We start from the raw sequence: 18,386 nt of genomic DNA on the forward strand, positions 1-18,386 counted from the left end.
TCATGGTCTATTAATTCAGTCAACTCACATAGTAATAAATAATAAGTCTAATGAAAATCCTGAATTCAAGTATGAAAAGCATAAATAATGAAATATTTATAACATCTGCATACTGGTTACCATAAATGTAATTCTCCCTCCCCCAATTGAGTATCACTTACAGTTTGTATATTGTATTATATATTTAATGTTTCTATTTAAACAGATAAGCCATGTCTGTCTGCACTGATTCTGAATTTTTTTCGTCTCTAAGTTAAAGTTACCTTGCAATATTCTAACCCAGGATCCCTGGGAAGCAGTTTCCTTGACTTTATTTTTCCATCACAGTGCTTCTTTATTTAAGATGACAAGTAGAAATCAAAGCTAATGAAAACCATGATTGATAAAAATGAGTAGCACCTACCAAGCCAGGAAAATTCTTCTAGAAACATGAAAATATGGATGTGTTTAAAATAATGTCTTGAACAAAAGCTAGAACTGCAGTGGCAAACTTAGAGAAAATTATGTTATTGGCTAAGCAGTGGGGAGGGTGGTGCATGGGAGAAGAATTTTCTCAAGAGATTACAAAGGCTTTATGCTTTTTTCAATTGATCTCTTAAGTTGCAGTGGGTAATGGAGAGAGAGGATATAAACGTGGTAAAAAATAAGGAATGGATTTTTAACTTCGATTCAGAAGTATTGAGGTTTTGATTTGATTTGGTGTCAAAATATGTCCTTAAAGCAATCAGAAAATTGGCTTAAATTAAAGTGTTGGTAAACCTTGGTGGATGTGGTGATGGGAGGTTGGGGGGGCGGGTGGTGGATGTCTTTTTCATCCTCTTTAATTATCATGGGCTTTTGGATGGCTCCTAAAGTGAATTAGGAAGTTCTTAGACATTTGGCATTAAAGTCCAGGTCAGGAAGTTTATGTGAATATTCAGCTTCTGATTCTTGGATGGTGTGCTGATACTGTATATTTTTTAATGGTTACATTTTTCCTTGTATAGTATAAAAGATTTACTGTTACAGTTTGTGTGTGGCCAGGCAGTGGCATATGGAAAAGCTGTTTCCTGCTATTTAATTTAATTAGCCCAATCACGTGCCAGCCTTCGGGCATGTCACTCTGGACCTCTGAGGCTCTTTGTCTGTCAAAAAGATGGACAATATCTTGGCTTTGTTTTGTTGCTGGGCATGCTGCAGATAAAACCATTGAAATTTTGACTATTTGTTTAGCCACATTTTTGCATTTTCACCATTTGGCTTTGATTTTTTTTTTATACAAAATGATAACATTTTGGCTTTGGGAAGGTGAAAAAGAAATATTGAGGATACGAAGAAGAGCTCCTGCTCTTTGTGTTTAATGTAGGCTTGAGAATACTATGGTTTTGCAGTCAGAAATTTTTAGTCAGTTTGTTACCACTTTGTTAGTAGAAACTCAAGATCATTATCATTGAATCACTTTAACCCTAACTTAGCTGCCAAACTGTCATTTTAAATCAAGCCCCTTTTTTGGTTCCTGTGTATATTTAATGTGATTTTCTTTATCTTGCCAGATCTCTAAATCTGTCGGTGAATTTATTGTTGAAAAAGAAACTATTTCATTTTGGACGAGATATTTTGGATGAGAATATTTTAGCTTTGTTTTGTTTTCATAGAAAGACAGCGGTTAACACATTTAGTCATTTTAAGAAATTTTCCCAGTATTTTAGTCTTTCTTTCAAGGTCAAAGATATTTTAATTTTTTTTTCTTTTTTTATTGATATGTTCAAAGTTTAAAAATTCTCTTTAATCAGATTTAAGTCATTCTTATACTCCTGATACTTTTCAAGCTTTAAAATTAGTGAAGAACGTTTGAAAAGAAACAGATTAAAAAATACTTTCTGCAACGAATCTGATTTGCAGTGAGGACATCTGCCTAAATTTCCAGCTGAATTAACAGCAATTTCCATGAATCAAAGTGACTTGTCCCATGTGGTACACTTACTTGAATATCCACATTTTAAAATTAGGGGTCCCAGATTTGAGACTCTTAATTAATTGAGACACATGCACAGTTTGGAACTTCAAGAGGATTTGCATATGGACTTAATAATGTCCTGCAAGAGTTAAATTCAAGCACACCAAACATCTACTCAGTGTGCACTACTCTCCTAGGTGCCAAGACAGAGCCCCTAACCTCTGACATTTCTTGGCCTTTGGCACAACCAATGGGACCTATACTGAACAAATGACAATCGGTCTCAAAGGTCGTATCTTTGTTCCAAAGCTCATAAATTTATTACTTTCCAATAGATGAGGAATTTTCTAAAGAATAATTGCATGTTTCACTCTGATAGAATTTGTAGATAAGGTCCTTACCTTTGATTATTTTTTGATTAAAAATGTGAAGTGGTAAAAGAAAAGGAAGTTAAAACCTAGATATGTAAGTCCTCTTAACCAACATAATTCTTACACTATAATTTACATTCACAGCACAGACATTTATAATGATCTCATGTTTAATATAGCCGCCACCACTCAGGCAAAGCCTGTCTTATTAAGGATCTATGAGCTGCAGGGATTTTGTGTTTTCTTTGAGGACATGCAAAGTGAAAGCTGTGCTTTTTTATCTTCCTATACTTTTTACATCAGTTCTCCAGTGTAACTGCATTTAAATCTTTCATCATTGTTTCTATTTTAGGATTCATTATTCTCTAGTTCTTCAAGATAATTAATTTTTCATTTTCATTTTATTTTAAATGCATATTTAGAGTGATTTTTCTGAGAGCATACATACACCACCACACATTGATTTTAGAAGGCAGTATCCACATAAGAAAATTAAAGTTGCTGATAACTTTTTAAGAGTGAACATATTTTTAATACCCAGACACACCCATATTGTCTACATAGAATAAACTTATGGCTGAAATACAGTAATTTCTCATAGAGCTCTCTTTTTCAGTATTGATATTTGATTGAAAATGTTATAAAGTTAAACATGACTAAGGTTTTTTAATGAAATTAGTAATGAGGTAGCAGTTAATTCAGAAATAGAGATCTGCTTAAGATATTTTAAGGCAAGAGTATTCAGTATTAACCTAAAAGGAGAAACTTGAATATAGGTATTGAATGGCAGTACCTAATTTCTTTTAGAAAATGTAACCCTTATAAAATTCTAATTTAAAAAAATTAATAACCATAATGAAGGCACCTGTGCAATTTCAAATAGATATTTAAGAAAAAAAACCACCTGTATTAAAAGAGTGTTTATAATTTAACTTATGAACTCATTTGACTTCTAGCAAACAATCCCAATTAATTTACACATCAGCCTAATATTTTATTGCAGGTACACTTATGAGTGTATGACTATGTATGTAAACTGACCAACATCCTTCATCTATTTTTTTTTAATTGCAATTTAGCCTGTGTATAATCAGTAATAGTGCAGGCTGATTCAGTACATGCAGGCTGAACAACTCCTTGTTCCTGGGACCACAACCAGGGAGTGAGAAGATGACTATAGAACGGCAAGATAAATGAGATGGCCAAATAGGTTTCTAAATTTACAGTCACTTAGGGAAATTGACGAGTGAATAAATGAAGAAAATACAGTGTCATTTGTGCTATCCTGGTAAAAATATGTATAAAGCACAAAGTCTGTATAGGTCTTGATCACAATGTTCTACCTTCTAAGTTGCTAGATGAACTATGATCCAACTCACATCAGCTGTCCAGTGACCGTTGCTACCTGTGAGTGCCACTCAGGGTTCAGCAATGAGTTTGGCATCTTGCGCCTGGCCCTCCTGAAGACTGAATATAGGGAAGATCTTGAGGTTTCCAAACTACAGTTTCATGGCCTCTGCTGTACATGGAGTTATTCTGAGAAAGAGCCTCCACTGATAATTATAACAGTTGATATTTTTGTTTGTTTTATGACAATGGAGAAGATTTATCAAAGAAAGACATTGCCTGTTTCTTTTAGGAAAATTGAGAGGGGTTTTGTATTTTTTTCACTCATTCCTTAAAATGGGAGGATATTGTAGGCAGAAATCAAATTTTTAATTGTTATTTCAACTCTACTTATTACAAACTGGAATTAGCAAAATTTGTGTCAAGATATTAGGGTTGAATTTCTTAAGTGTAAATTATGTTAACATGCTTTCATCTATGGAATTTACTTATCATGGAAAAAAATTAACATATTAACTATTTTTAAATGTACAGCTCAGTAGCATTAACTATATAAACATTATTATACACAGATCTCTTGTTTTTCATCTTGCAAAATTGAAAATCTATACCCTTTGAACAACTCCCAATATCCCCCTCACCCCAGGTCCTGCTAGCCATGTTCTATTTGCTGTTTGTGTGAGTTTGCGTGTTGTATATGCCTTGTATATATGGAATCCTGCAGTATTTATCTTTTGTGACTAGCTTATTTCACTTAGCGTAATTTCCTCAAGATTCTTCCATCTTGTAGAATATGACGGCATAAGTTCCTTTTTTAGGGAAGTTCCAGTTATCCATCAATGGACATTTAAGTTGCTTTCACCCCTTGGTTATTGTGAATAATGCTGCAATGAACACAGGTGTGCAATTATCTCTTTGAGATTCTGTTTCCATTTTTTTGAGGTATATACCAAGAAGTGGGATTGCCGGATCATTGATAATCCTATTTTTTTTTTTTGAGAAAACCCCATACTGTTTTCTGTAGTAGATGCATCATTTTACATTCCTACCCATAGTGTTCTAGGGGCTCTAATTTTTCCACATCCTTAACAGTATTTGTTACTTTGTTTGTTTGTTTGTTTGTTTGTTTTGACAATGGCTATTATATCTGGTATGAGGTGATATCTCATGCAGTTTTGATTTGCATTTCCCTGATAATTAGTAATACTGAACACCTTTTCATATACTTCTTTGCCATTTATATATTTCTTTGGAGAAATGTCTATTCAAGTTCTCTGCCCATCTTAAAATCAGGCTATTTTGTTATTGTTGAATTGTAGAAGTTCATAATATATTTTGAACGTTAACTCCTTTTTGAATATGTGATTTTCATGTATTTTATCCCATTCTGTATATATATTGCTTTTAAATTCTGTTCATTATTTTCTTTGCTGCATGGAAATTTTTAAGTTTGACATAGTTACATTTGACTGTTGTTACCTGTGATTATGCAACTTTTTAAAATTTGAAAGTTCATTTTTATTGTGGCACAAGAGAGTAGTAGTCACTAACTTGTGCAGATCAAAAAAAGAATTTTAATCAATAATATTGATAACTGAAAGATTCTTCATTAACACTGCAACTGATCCTTTTTAGATGATTTAAAGTTGTCTTTTGAGCTATATACTAATGATTGTGGTTTCCTTTGAGAAAGGTATCCAATTTTTAAATAATGCATCTCTTAATTTTATTTTTTTCTTAATCTTAAACATAAGATAAAGATCCTAAAAGATGATATGAGATGCTTATTTGTCTATGATTTGAGAATCTTATTCCCTACCCAAGAAGACAGCTGGCTTATAAAGTGATATATATATATATATATATATATATATATATATATATATATATATAAATATACATTAACGTATGTATGCATGTATATGTATCTATGTGTGTGTATATGTGTAACACAACTTAACATGTAAAGATGAGAACTATTTACACTTTTTTTTAATGTTTATTTATTTTTTGAGAGAGAGAGACAGAGTGTGAGCAGGGAGGGGCAGAGAGAGAGGAAGACACAGAATCTGAAGCAGGCTCCAGGCTCTGAGCTGTCAGCACAGAGCCTGACGCAGGGCTCAAACCCACAAGCTATGAGATCATGACCTGAGCCGAAGGCAGATGTTTAACTGACTAAACCACCCAGGTACCCCTAGAAATATTTACACTTATTATTGACAGCTATCAGGCAGGTAGACCAATATTGAATGTCCATTTTATTTTTTAATTTCTTTTTTTTTCTTTATCTCTCACATAATTTCCTTCAAAATTATAACTGGTTAGGGGGGAAAAAAGACTTGTTGGATGTTTAAAAAGTCAAGTGAGTGGTGACTTAGCATTTTTTAAAATTTTATTTTATTTTATTTAAATCCAAGTTAATTAACATGTAGCGTAACAATGGTCTCAGGAGTAGAATTTAGTGATTCATCACTTACATATAACACCCAGGGTTCATCCCAACAAGTGCCCTCCTTAATGCCCATTGCCCATTTATCCCATCCCCACACCCAACACCCCTCTAGCAACCCTCAGTTTGTTCTCTGTATTTAAGAGCCTCTTATGGTTTGCCTCCCTCTCTGTTTTTATCTTATTTGTCCTTCCCTTACCCTATGTTCATCTGTTTTGTGTCTTAAATTCCACTCAATTTAGCATTTTCAAACCAAGATTGACAAATAGATTTCTACCTAAAGGTGAGAGATGGAAGAAACACAATCTGTGCTGACGGTGTTTTTGATATTTCTCATGAGTGAAAATAATACAACTAAGTCAGTAACAAAATGTATGCAAAAACAGTGTTTTCTAGCATTTAAAGTATTATAGAAAGCAATATTAAAAATAGTACAGAAAGACAAAATTTTATTATTGGCAGGGATATTAGATAATGATAATAACAATAATAAAAAGCTGGATAAAGACAAAATTTTATTATTGGCAGGGATATTAGATAATGATAATAACAATAATAAAAAGTAGTATGTATTAAGATTTAATTAAATGCCATACACAGTGCCCAGTATTTTACATCGGTTGATCACCAGCTCTTAATTACAGATGAAGAAATGGTGGCTTCAAAATAGCGAAACAGTTGCCTTCGGTCAGACTTTTAGAAAACGGCCGAGTTCAGATTCCAACCCCAGGTCAAATGTGCGGAAGTTCAGAGAGTACTTGGAGCCTCCCTGCCAACTGATGGTAGTAATATTGTCACTGACCCTAGGATCTGACATAGATCGCTGGATAAAGTCAAACTATACCTCCTTCATCTTCAAACCAGAGAGCCAATTATTACTCTTTTAATTGTTCAACCAACTCCTTCTTACTATTTTGAGGAACATGTGCTAGCGCTTATAAAAAGAAAAGTCAAAAGTGAAAAACAACCTCATAGGAGTCAGAAAGGCATTGTATGAGTTGGCATCGCAGTTGTGGCCCTGTGGTTTTCTTTATACTAAATACCTTCCGTACCATCTTTTAATTCATCCATTTAACTCTGGTGCAGAAAACTTAGTGGTCATGGCTTAGAAGACATGCAAAATGTCATTTATGGGATACTCAGCTTTTTAATACTAAGTATTACTTTAGTAATACTAAATTTTGATACAAAATTTACTTTATTTACTGTTTGTTTTTGATTTATGATATATGTTCATTCACTTTGCCTCTTAGTATATATAGAAAACACAAATTTAAATCTTAAACTTACCATGAGTTCTTTCCAATTGGCTCACATATCCTTAACCTGCCCAGTAGATTGTGCAGTTTTAATTCTGTCTACTAACATTTACACAAAATTGTTTCCTCCCTCCTATTAATAATTACAGTAAAACACTAGATTTAAAAGAAAGGCTGGGACCCTCTCTCCTTTATATGTAAAGAATCTACTCATAAAATAATCTTAACTAAGCTAGTTTAAATCTTCATTTCTATGTTTGTTACTTACTTATGCATCCATAACATGCACGGCATTGTTTTAGGTGTTGAATATGATCCTGCCTTACTCCTATAAGCTTATAATCTGGTAAAAAGAGGATAAGTCACATACACAAATAATTAGATAAAAGATGGTAGGTTTATATGATAGCTACACTTATAATAGTACATTGGGAGAGCATATGTTTATAACTACTTAAAGAATGAATTTTCCAAATGCCCTGTGATTTAATATAAATAGTTAATGAATACCTATGCTTTCCATTCCTATTCATTTAGCTTTGTTAATGTTTTTTTTCTGCATGTACACATTTCCTAGGTCAACACATTTTCCATCACAAGCAGTAAGCTATGCAATGTACAAGCTAGGAAGTAATCCTAGCTCAATTGCTTTCACTAGTTACAACTTAAATAAATTTTCCACTCAACTCACTGGTCATGCTGGTTCCCTTTGTGTGTATTTGCATGCGAAACAATAGACTAGCTTAAGATTTTTTGAAACAACAGATTTTCAAAGATGTAAGCCTTAATTATGACAGTATGTTTAAATTATAATTGATACTATCATAGAACTCCCATTAATGAGAAAGAAATTTCTATCCTGGAGTAAATAACACCTGTGCTATTCAAAATAACTTCAGTGAATTTTTAATTTGGTTTTACAAATCCAGGCATTTCATCAGATATAATGTACTATTATTTTGGCAATATAGTCAGTATTCAGGTATCTTTAATATTCACTGAGAAAACTTTTCGGTATAAAGAGAACAGATCAAGAGGGTGACCTCAAAGGCCTAAAGGCTAATTAATGGCCTAAGATAGGCTGACTCAAAATGAATAGGAATTCAGAATGGGAGGGAAGAGGGGAAGCTGTGTATTTTTTCAGGGCTTCACAGATGGATGGACATATTTTATTTTGTTTTCTCACAAGGGAGATGTTTTCCTCAATTGTGTGTTGAGGTGTGGTCTCTTGTAATAAAGATTGTTTTAGTCTTTATGCAATAAATTTTCCCCATTATCTAATGTAAAGTTTGGCTAGATACTCTTATAGAGTTTTTCCACGATATAATGTATAAAGGGGAGAGGTGGCTATCAGATTTCCCTTTATAAGCTAACTAAAACCGTAGAAACCCCACAAATAGGCTATACAGTTTGCAAATTGAATGAAAATTATGATATACATATATATGCATATATAACATATTTATATGAGCTGACTATATATATGAGCTTTTTTATGTATACGTACATACACACATACACATTATGTATGTTGTGATACGTGTATATGATATGTATTATGCAATAATGTGTACTTTTGCGTGTATACTGTTGAGAGTAATTCTCTCTTTTTCTAGTCATTGTTTTGACATTACCCTATTATTAATTCCCTTAGTTTGTTATCAACAAGAGAACAATTAGATTTCAAAAGCAACACCAAGGAGTATCATATTCTCAGCAAGAAAAGGAAGAGGGAAGAATGCTATTATATAAAGCTACCAATGACATAGGAAATGCTTTTCTGTACACTTTCTAAATAATGAGTGCTCCGTTTTAGTGTATTTATATACAAACTCTGAATAATATGTACAAAAGATGATTTGCTTAACTCCAATTCCAGTCACATGCTTAAATAAATTATTTTTGAAATGTTATCACATGTGTTCACATATATTGCTGATAAATGCTAACTCGTGAACGATTTGTGTATGGTCTCTCACAATTTACCTTTTCTTATTTTGATATTGAAGTCTGGGCTCACCTAAGAGCACGTCGCTTCTTCCTGCTTACTTCTTTCTAAATTCCCCTCTCCCAATACAAAATTAAATACCCCATAAGCCCTTTCAAACAGGAGATAATCAGTTAGACAGCTTGATGCCACTGTTTCCACTGAAAAACTAGAAGAAGCACACATCCAGGAGAAATGTCTTTCAGTTTATCTTTAAATTGGAGCAGGGCAGAGGTCACTAGCTGAAAGGAAGTCAAAATGACAAGGACTCTAACAGTTGCAAAGAAAGGTTAAGACAAGTAAATATCTTTCTATAAGACACTTGGACTGTTGTTAGCTACCTGGCACAGACCATTTTCCAATGAAATAAATTCAAACCTCGCTGACTTAGTAAAAGTAAGGGAAAATTAGTCTAACTTAATGGAAGTCTCAGTTATAGTCTACTTTAAAAGTGATTTCATCTTATTTCTTCTAAACCTGCATTCTCTCACATAAATTAAAACTAATATGTAGGAGGAGCTAAATTAAAATTATGGTTCACACCATATTTTACATTGAAAAAATAAGCATAAATACCATTAATTAAAATGTGTTGCTAGAGCCTGTCTGAACCTCTAGGAAGAAATCCTTAATTTGGATTTGGGGGAACTTCCTCTTCTAAACATTGTAACAAGTTCCCCCACGAATGTATTTTCTTCTCTCACTGTAGAATAAATAATGAGTTTTTAAACTAAGTTTTTAAACTAAGACATGGGAGACAGTAGAGACATTTCAGAGAGATTTCTATGGACTCCATTACAATTTTCAAAATTCAGAAATTTTGAATTTTCGTAAGTTTTTTTAGTAGGATATGGCTGAGAGGCAATGTCACAAGGATCGATGGTAATTGCTGCAGAGGATTATAAAGGGTCAGGGTGGAACGATTCAAATGTGGAGAAAAAAAAATAATTATAACCAAAGGATCCCAACAGAAATGTTTTAGAAAAATGTACTGAAAGTCGTTTAACCAAAGGAAACTGCTTGATATTCTTAGATTTTCGCACTAAGGATAAAGTTTTCTTGGTTTATGGTTTTACAACGGTGTTGGTGCTAGCCAAATTTGGCCAGCCATAGTAGCAATAAGGACTAGTGCTTAGCCTGATGGATTTATGGTTCGTGTTTTGCCTACCAGCTTTAGGATCATCAACAGCATAGTCTCCTTTGATTTAAACTGGGTATTGTTGATTTGGTTCATGGTATATTTTTCTGTGGCTACGGCTAAATTAAAATAAGCATTTTAAATGTAATCGTCAACTATATCTAGGGAGAGGGAATAATCCAAATTGTCTAAATTTTATTAAGAAATGGAATCACGTTGTTGCATATATCATTTAAGAGAGGACACAAATTCCATCATAAAGTGTTTAAGACCTTCTTTCGTGGGTAATTTTATCACCTTATCAAGATTTATTGACATCAAACAGTGGTATTTCATTAAATGGGCTGAACATTGTTACAAAAGGCGTTGAGATAGTGCCTGGAATGAGGCATCATGCTTGGTAAGTGGGCCTGACAGTCCAGTTCCTACCTGCGTGTTGCTGCCTGTGTTTCACTCTTTCTGATGGTAACAGAGGAGATTTTCATTCATACTTCATATTAAGAAGGCCAGATGTGAACTGAAGTACATTTTGGCTTTTGAGGGTACATAGTAAGGAGCTATTACTGGTAACGATACATTGAAATGCCATGGCTTCACTTTGCATTCATAAAACTCAAATATTTGCAAACTGTTTCTAGATTGTATGATAGGAATATTATTTTTCTTTTGACCAGAAAGTGTTATATTTGAACTTTTGACTCTCCTTTGCATACTGAGGCTAAGAAGGTGGCTATAAGCATAATAACTTTATAGCCAGTTCATTCCTGTGGAGCAACAACTCCCTCCAGGCATGTCTCTAATGTTGGCAGAAGTCTATGTCTGTGCTCTCGTCCTCACCTAGAACTCTATATTTTTGCTGCTGTTCTGAAAGCGAGAAGGAGCCCTCTATTTTCAATCAAGTCAAATTGCTAAAGTACCACTCATGCAAAAAATATTGCTATAATATATACTCTGCATTGCTTTTTTCCTTGAGAAGAGACTATTGCAATTATTTAGAGAGAAACTGCTCTTTAAAGTTGAACAAAGAGAACGTAATATAAATAATTTTGCAAACAAGACATGGAGTGTACAACTAGCATATTTTGGCACTGTGCCTTTTTTTTCCTATTAAAATATATATCACACTTGCTAATAGAGTTGTTTAATTTCCTAAGTGAGGGCATTCTTCTCACTTAGGTGAGGTATATGTTCATGTGATCTTGTAGGATGTGATTATAGTCTTCCACTAAGGAATTCTAAAGAAAACAAATTGCTGATATTATCAGATATTTGTTTATGCATATTTATTTCTGAATGACTTTTGTGGAATTCTCCTATCTTGGAGAACTATGAGAAAAACGGTCATTTTACTTGGGTTGCAGTAATTTCACATGCGTAGCAAGCAGGACTTTTGGGAGATCTGAAAGACAGCAAACCATTCAGATCATGTTGTGAATTTGAATTAATTTTCTGCATGACAGGGTTACATTTATTTTCTGATAGTAAAAGATTCTCCTCAATGTGAGGGTGTAATATGCCCCCATTAATACTAGTAGATAACCGAGATGACCCAGAAGTTTGAGTATGTTTTCCAAAAGCTCTTCTGATGGGTGAGTCACTTTGTATTACTCATTCTGACCTTACATTCATTTTAGTGCCAAAGGGTAGAAGGACTGAAGTGAACAGAAACTAAATTATATGCTGATTTTTTTGTGGGCTATTAAAACCTTGTTAGTGTGAGACAGAAGGAGTTGTTTGGTAGTTTTTGGTTTGGTAGAACTTAACTTATAGGTAGAGGGGAGGAAAACATAGACCATCTCTGATATAAACGCTGATCTCCAACTGCTCTTTGAGTTTCTTTTGGTTGTTTCCACATTTACCTTTGATTAGTATTTTAACATGTATGCATTCTTCATCTAATCTGTGTGTTATAAATGGCAGTCCTTTAGACTGGATAGTGATCTAGATAAAATTAGCCTATCAAATGTGCTCAATTTTCCATGCTAGGGAGAATTCAAGTTAACATAGTCTGCAGTGATCCAAGATCAAAGCATCAGGGTTGCTAATGCTGAGTAGAACATCTTGATCCTGATCAAGTTACATGACCTAGACATACCAGAGAAGCCATGAAAGAGTTTCACCAAAAAAGACCAATTTGTGCAACAAAATGTAAGGGGAAGGAGGTGGATTTTGCAGTGATCACATCTTGTGTTTGAACATGACTTGGCCACTCGGTCGTCCTGAGACCTCTTAAACTCTGAGTCTCAAGTCCCCTCTCTAGGAGACAGAGTTGATAACATCCATCTCCCAAGGTCAAAAGTGAGCTTTAAAAGGACAGCATATTTCAGGTCCTTTCACAGAGTAGATACCCTGTATGGTAACTGCATGTTGGAAAGGAATGAAGTATTTCTCTTAAGATCTCATGAAGTAGAAAGGCTGGATGACTTTCAAAAGAATTTTCTCAACTGCATTTTCAAATATCGGTCCAAAGAGACATTCTCTGGGCAGATGAATTTTGGAAGCTCTGCAATTTATGTAAACTTTTGGGAGACACCCAATGGACTTTAGAAAATTAATGGTTCTGAGAAGTCCTGCAACAAAGCAACTTACTTCTTTTGTTTAACCTGACATTAAAAATAGGACCATGACATTTTTTCAAATGTTGCTGTTCTACTGAACATACTTTTTGAACCCCTGACCTAGGACATTGAGCTCCTCAATCCTAGTCTTTAGGCAGTGAACAGCTGAAGTGAAATGTAATCTATAACATACCATCTCTCTTAAGTGTTTTATGGCATGTAGGAAAAAAGAAGATTTGGGTATAAGTCCATTTATCTTGGGCAAAGTTTGGTATTCCTTGTTAATATCTCATTACAGAGACGTTGTGGGCCAAAGACAATTAATGGAGATCTGGTTAGTATACAATATTTTCTTGGTATGGTGTGGCTAAATTTGATTGTTTGCTAGTCTTACAGATAAAAAGGGCACCTAAAGCATCCAGATCTGACAGTCTGGTATCTTTTGCAAGTAATTTATAAAGTTGCCTATTTATAGTTTATCTTAAAAAAGGAAGTGCATCATTTGGGTACTGATAAATAATGAAATTTTTTTGTCCTACCAATTTTTGGGGAAAAAAAAACTATATTATAGTCAGATGTTTGCAGTGAAGAAAATAGCTATATTCATTATCTGATGATAAATATGTTTTCAATATGATGTTTTATATACTAATTCTTTGGACCTTTAATTTTTATATTGTGATAAAATGCAAACTAGTTTATTTTTATATAATAGCTAAGAATGAAAACAAGATCAACTTAGATATTATTAAGGCCCTTGCACCCATAGGAAACAATATGGAGCAATAAGGGTCATATCTGATACTAATTTGTAAAAAGAGAGACAACCAAATCAGTCAAATATATCTTTATTTCTATTTAGCCTATTGCAACATATTCATAATAGTTATTAGGATTCATACATTAAAACTAACAAGATTATTTTATTATTATGTACAAGAAATTGTTTTTAATGGGAGAAGAGATTCAATTTAAGAATTCTAATTGAATTACTGAGAAAGCATAATACCATTCAATTTTCAGAAGGTCAGTATGTCTTTATAGGATTATGCGGTGCAACTCTTTCAACTAAATGTTCATTATTAGAAAAGAAAGTAACATAGCTTACTTTTAAAGAGAAAAATAAAAAATCCTCTCCCCCCACCCCCACCAGCATAGGGAGGAGGGAGAAGGAGAAGAATGGGAAAGAATGGATGCTTCTAGTCTAACAGCAGCACAAATTGATTAGTTGTCCAGTAGGGGCTGCTCATAGAGCAGGGAGGCTGATTCTTCTAGTTACGTGATGCAGATTCCAAGGAGACTGAAATTTCAAGGCCATTCCAATGTGTGTAATTGAAATAACCTCTTCATACACTCCTGAAGTGACCCGGCCTCTGATATTTACTGTAATAAAATAGTATGTGTAAAATTAAGGAATCACTAAATAAGTAATTTGCATCTTGTCATCTGCCATAAAATGAAATTTTACTAACCACATTTAAAATGTTCCTATGCATCAGTGAGGGGAACCCATAACTACATTTCCAAACAGAATCAAAATGTTGTTAAACTCTTTTTAAACACAGATTTAGAGAATGAAATTGAGGGTAGTAAACTAGTAGCCAACTAAAGCAAAACAGATTGGAATGTTGGTAACCAATTGCACACATAGGATCCAAGCAAAACATCTTGAATTGCTAGTACCATAATAAATTATAGTTTTCACGTTTGTATTTTGCAAGTGAAAACAGCACTAAGTCAAGCTTGTGAAATAAAGACCAAATGATGACATTTTTAATTTGCCTACACCTACCATGACTGGGTAGACCTACTGCATCATGTAATAAATTGGGTAACAGAGGCCAAATTAAGAAATAAAGACTTTATTTTTCAAAGTAAAGGCAAACAGACACTCCATAGCCAAAGTGCCATTGCAGATGGGAGAAAATGACTGAGGAAGGCAAAGGAATAATTGTCACAAAGAATCTCATGAGCTCTGATGATTTCTCCTTTCTTTGCCTCTCTCTGCTCACAAGAAGACCCATACCATATTCACCACCCAAGGGGCTGCAGTGTCACTTTCTTCAGAGTTAATTTTCTCTCTTTAACATGAGGAGATAAAAGGCTGGATGGGGTTAGTTTCCTGGGAGTGTTCAGAGGGCAAGAAATGGTCAAGAACTGGTTTATCTCCAAACTTCATTAGACTATTAGATAACTGACGCAGGGGACCCCAATTAATGTAAAGAATGAGGGACTTCTGAGGGATGAGAGTCAGTCCTCACAATGATGGAACTTGGCCTCCTGCTTCAGAAAGGAGATTCACAAATCCCCTTCGTGGAGCGGCACTCTCCTGAGTGGAGAGGATGGGTTGATTTATTTCTCTATGGTGTCCTGGAGTGTATCTGCCCTGATTGACTCCCTTGATCTTGACATCAGTCACTTTGGAGTCAAGATAATGAAAACTGCATTAAAGAGGCCCCTTCAGTTTATGCAAATGGGCTTTTATCTTCAAAGAGGCCTTACCCTTGGGAAGGTTTCTTTGCAATTTAAAAGTATTAATAAAAGAAAATATGTTCAATATATCCTTCCTTCTACTCCTTGTTTTCCCTAATTTACGTAGGCATGGGGGTGACATTTTGTTTCTATTGTTATTAAAGCCCTGAACTTTCTTGATGCTTTGTCTAAAGAAGCTAAGTAGTATTTAGTTTGAAGGTTGCTGTATGGGATTACCAAGGACATAAGTGAGGCATAAGTATAATTCTAAACAAAGTCACACATTTTAGTACTTCTTGGGAATGGATCTCTTGAATCAAGATGAATGGAGGAAACTCAGTCTGGCAAGTCAACAGGTGTCCCATAGGGTGAAAGAGCAAAAGTGATAGCATCATTAGCAGTTACATCTGCAGATGTACCTTGGGCTACCGGTCAAGTTAGAAAAAAATCTTTTTATGTCTGTACATGGACTCTTTGTGGAGGGAACATGAGAAAATATTGAAATTATGGGGAAGCTTTGTGTTTCCCTATCTTTTCTTCCATGATATTTAACAATATCAACATAAAATTTTCAACAATAGATGAGGATTATGTTTACATGATACAGTCCACGTTTACTTAACATTTTAGTAGATTGATTTTAAAAGTGTATGCTTCCCCTGAGATACACAGAAGGAGCCTGTTATACAGCCTAATGACACTTCCTTTTTAAAAAAAAATTTTTAAACATTTATTTATTTTTGAGAGACAGAGAAAGAGCTTGAGCAGGGGAGGCGTAGAGAGAGAAGGAGACTCAGAATCCAAAACAGGCTCCAGGATCTGAGCTGTCAGCACAGAGCCCTATGCGGGGCTAGAACCCACGAACCATAAGATCATGACCTGAGCTGAGGTCAGAGGGTTAACCCACTGAGTCACCCAGGTGCCCCTAGACTACTGACACTTTCAGTGGCCAGAATGGGACTTGGAGAGCAATGGTAAAAGAATGAACAGTTTGCTTGATAATTTCTCTGGTGTTTTCAAAATGTTGCCAATGTTAAAGATACAGGATTTATTTTTACCTTGATGTCAGGTTTGTGTTCCTTAGCATTCTGAATTTAGAATGAATGGTTGGTTTATGACTATCCAACAGGAGCTTATCCTCACCTGAACTTTCCTTAACAGCAACCAAAAAAAATAAAAATCAGAGAAGCACAACCTTAAGAATTGTTCCTTATTCTTTTTCTTTCTTTCTTTTTTTTTTTTTTTAAGAAAAATCAGTCGCCTCTCACATTTTTATTTATTTTCTGGTTAGTATTTGGCATATATTGTACCTAGATAGTAAAATGTTTCTGTATTTCACATGTGACTATTTTGCTGAGTGCACTCAAACTGTAATTTTGTTTTTGAAAGTTAGGATCTATAACATCTTTTCTCCTAACATATACTGCCTAATGAAACATACAGTTAAATGTGATAGGTTGCATTTACCTTTAACATCATTTTTTTAGATTTTCCTTACTATTTTTCAGTCAGGTGGTGACCATTCACTGGCTATGTTTACATGGTATTCCAAAATGATAATTTCTTTAAACCATTTATTTCAGACTAATCACTGAAATAGATTGTCTGCAAAATTGTAATGAGATTATCTTAAACTTCACCACAAATTATAAAACTATGTTATAGTTGCATATTTCCATAACTGTAATTCTATGCTGATTCTTGCATAGTATAATAGAGCATGTTATATATTGTGTGGCTATATAATGGTTCTATAACCACTATAATGATACACCTGAGGTCATTCTTATGATTACCTGAATAAGGAATTGTATGGCTGCACAATTACAGATGGCATTCACAACATTTAACAACCATTTGGCACAGGCAATGATTAAGTCAAACAGACAGTGGCAATGGTGATAGTCACATGTTCATGGAACGTTATCAGCTTTGGGCAAGAGATATGATTACAAAATCTTTGCTGGAGTTATCATTCTTCCTACAAAACAAATGAAAACAACTCTGGGGGAGAAACGAATAAAACAAACCAGGAGAGTTCCTTTGCTAGGGAAGACACAAATGCAAGTTCTTAGAGGTAGGCGAAGAGTACAAGATTGCCAGAGGAATGCAAAGTCCCAAAAACTGAACATGGAAGAATATCCTTCTGAAAATGGTCTAGCAGCTTCCCTTCAGCAGACTGTAAATCCTAGAGCAGCTTCTCTGAGATTATGTCAAAGCAGATGTTCATCATGGCAAGGCCTAGCCCATGAGAGAAGGAATCGTTGGCATGCCTTTTACATAAGAGACCTATGTGCTGTCCTACTCATTCGTGTATTTTCTTCCTCTTTCATTTTTTCAATCAGAAGGGTGCCATAGTATTTGCAGAAGATTTGGCAAAAACAGAGAAGTATAAAAATCACCCATAAGCCCACTACCCAGAAGCAAGGACTGTTAACATTTTTCCAAGTTTCCTTCTTTTCTCTCTTTCTTTGTATCTCTCTCCTTCCCCCTCCCCACTTCTCTCTCCTCCCTCTCTATCCTCCCTCCCTCTCTCTAATTCTTTCTCTCTCCCTCCCTCCTTCTCTGTCTCTCTTTCTCTAATTACCGATGTTTTGAAAAGATGGCAAATGTTTCTTCTTTCGGATAACATGTAAAGTTTTAGGTATAAATGTCCCCCTCCAACTCCTTTCTGCAGTGCCATCTATATTAAGACTGTTTAAAGTGGTCAGTCCTTCAGACACTGATATCCTAATGTTTTCAGATACCTATTAATCTGTCCCCTGAGTCACCAAGTTTTGCTCAGTCTTCATAGGGCCTGTAAGGAAATTCCTCTCAGGGATCTTGGCATGAGCTAGGAGTCAGCACTCAAGCATTCCTTTCTCTGGTT

The 18,386-nt window shown here is 34.5% G+C and overlaps 1 protein-coding gene and 1 pseudogene across 20 annotated transcripts in view; both read left to right on the top strand.

The window, feature by feature from the left end:
* The window catches only part of HDAC9 (histone deacetylase 9), a 930,192-nt gene that overhangs the window by 576,983 nt on the left and 334,823 nt on the right, over window positions 1-18,386 (top strand). The gene's annotated exons all lie outside the window — the stretch shown is intronic.
* Window positions 3,666-18,386, top strand: part of LOC132673574 (BTB/POZ domain-containing protein KCTD5 pseudogene) — a 44,170-nt pseudogene continuing 29,449 nt past the window's right edge.

Source organism: Panthera onca, chromosome A2, assembly GCF_046562875.1.
Source record: "Panthera onca isolate mPanOnc1 chromosome A2, mPanOnc1 haplotype 2, whole genome shotgun sequence".
Lineage (NCBI taxonomy): Eukaryota > Metazoa > Chordata > Mammalia > Carnivora > Felidae > Panthera > Panthera onca.